The 2,071-nt window shown below is 41.6% G+C and overlaps 1 long non-coding RNA gene across 1 annotated transcript; it reads right to left on the bottom strand.

Annotated features, from left to right (window-relative positions):
• Nucleotides 1–197: 197 nt before the first annotated feature.
• LOC121939340 lies at nt 198–775 on the bottom strand. Its single transcript, XR_006105445.1, has 3 exons — nt 643–775; nt 303–493; nt 198–210 (listed from the first exon to the last, which is right to left on the bottom strand). It is a non-coding gene; the product is annotated as an uncharacterized LOC121939340 (long non-coding RNA).
• Between the last annotated feature and the right edge of the window lie 1,296 nt (nt 776–2,071).

Raw genomic sequence — 2,071 nt, 5'->3', positions numbered from 1 at the left:
CTGTTCCCTTCTTGTTTTCCTGTGCTAAACTGCAGCACTGACAGTAATGTGTGATTTGGAAAGCCCCTGTAATAAACAAGAAGCCTACCATCAGTGCAGGGAAGAACCAGAAGAAGAGGTTGCTGTTGTATGTCTTGTTGACAGTGAGGTACCCAGCATAACTCTTGACGTTGGCACCTGGCAGATCTCCGACCAAACTCAGTTTCCTGGCTGGAAAAATGTGATCATTTAAAATTTGTAAAACAATAACCTTGCTGACTGCAGAATTAAGGTAGTATTATGCAATGTGGGTCCACTTATACCTTCATCTATGGCACCATTCTCCAGGTACGGAGTGAGGAAGAGAGGAGACCCTGGGTTGACTCCATTCAGGCCGCTGTCTCGATATTGGTCTTGATGAGATTTTTGGCAGAAAGACGACGAGCAGCCCTGCGAGTGTGCAGAGTGCAGACAGGACCACAGTATGAGGAGACCCGCAGTCCCCCTCCAAAACCTGCCAATATTCACAAAACACATATCAGACTACATCTCAAACACTGCAAAGTCACTCACATTTCAAAACAGTCTGACCATGAGCACAGCACGAGCCTGACACCACGCGGAACAAGAGAGGAAAATACTTTTAAATGTGTTAAAACTCACCTCACGTTCATTGTGGTTTCTATGGCAACTTTCTATGGAAATACCAGCCTTTAGTCAGAGAGGCGTCCTAAACTGGTCAGCTGTGGACCACCGGCTGCAGATTATCCGAAAGTGTGAGTATTCAGGTCCGAGTCACGTTATCGGCTCTACGCGGGTCATATGACCTGACATTTTAGGTCACGTGGTCACATTTGCCTACTTGCTGTTTCAACCCTCAGCGCGGTCTTGCAGGAAACCTCCAGCTTCTTCATTAAGTTGACTAAGAAGGGAAAATAGAAATACATTTATAATTATTGTTATTACTCTAAATGTTATTATATATCTATGTACTAAAATAGCTGCTACACTACAATATTTCAGAATAAGTTAGATTGGCTTGGTATGTAAACTGTTTTAAAGTAGCATTGAAGGCTGTTAAAGCTAACTGTCAGGTGAGCAGCCCGGTCGGTGGTTTTGCAGGATGCAGCAGTGCACGCGTCATGATCATCATTGTCGCGAGCCCCGTAACCGTCGCAGCCCCGCTTAACTCGTGCTCTGAGCACTCGTTCATGAATTTTCCGTTATGGAGGAAAAGTAACGTTACATTAGTTCAAGAAATGTAAGTAAATGCAACTTTTAATTTTCACTCTCCCGTCTTTGGAATGTGCTAACAGGTAATTCGTATCACGTGCCATGAAAATATTGGATGAAAGTGACCGTCGTGTGCTGTCTTAAGAAGCTAACTTTACACTGATGGGTTTCCTTTCAAAAAGAAACGCTTGGTAGCAGTTACCTTAAATTGGTTAATCCTGTTGTTAAATAATAATTTTTAAAAAACCCAAGGTGAGTTTATCACCAATTTTAATTTAATCTCACTTTATCAATAAATGTTCAATTTACAATTGAGTGTTTGAAAGCTGAGACGGATTCTGGGTTGCTAGCATGCTAAAAGTACCTTAAAGAGAACCTTTTTCAGCTAAGGTAGGCTACATTGGCAAACAATGTAATAAGGCTATTGACTAATGACCTTTAATGTTAAATACTTTGTTTTCTTATAATTTGTACATTTGGTCTCACACTTGTTTACATGGAAACTGATAGTCTGCTGTCCGGGCTGGGCATGATGCCAACACGACACTGATATCAGAATACACAGACCCCTCCACTGTGCTAGCAGTACAAGGGTTGAGCAAATTTCAGTGTTTTTTCCCGTAAATGTATGAATATAAAATTAACAAAAGCATCTCGGTGTGAAGTTATAGTTGCACATGACTTCTCCTGAAAGTTTAATCATGGGGTTAAGGAAAATCTCAAGTTAATAAACAACTTTTAAGGTTACGCTTTGCTAGTTAAATGCGTATCAGGCACACCCCACTGTGAAAAGAAGAACGTAGGCTCCGGTCCGGGAGAAACCCCACAATTTTAGAGCGTGCCTGAATAAAATGGGCAT

The sequence above is a fragment of the Plectropomus leopardus genome, unplaced genomic scaffold, assembly GCF_008729295.1.
Source record: "Plectropomus leopardus isolate mb unplaced genomic scaffold, YSFRI_Pleo_2.0 unplaced_scaffold4577, whole genome shotgun sequence".
Lineage (NCBI taxonomy): Eukaryota > Metazoa > Chordata > Actinopteri > Perciformes > Serranidae > Plectropomus > Plectropomus leopardus.
This window is presented reverse-complemented; position numbering and strand designations above follow the sequence as displayed.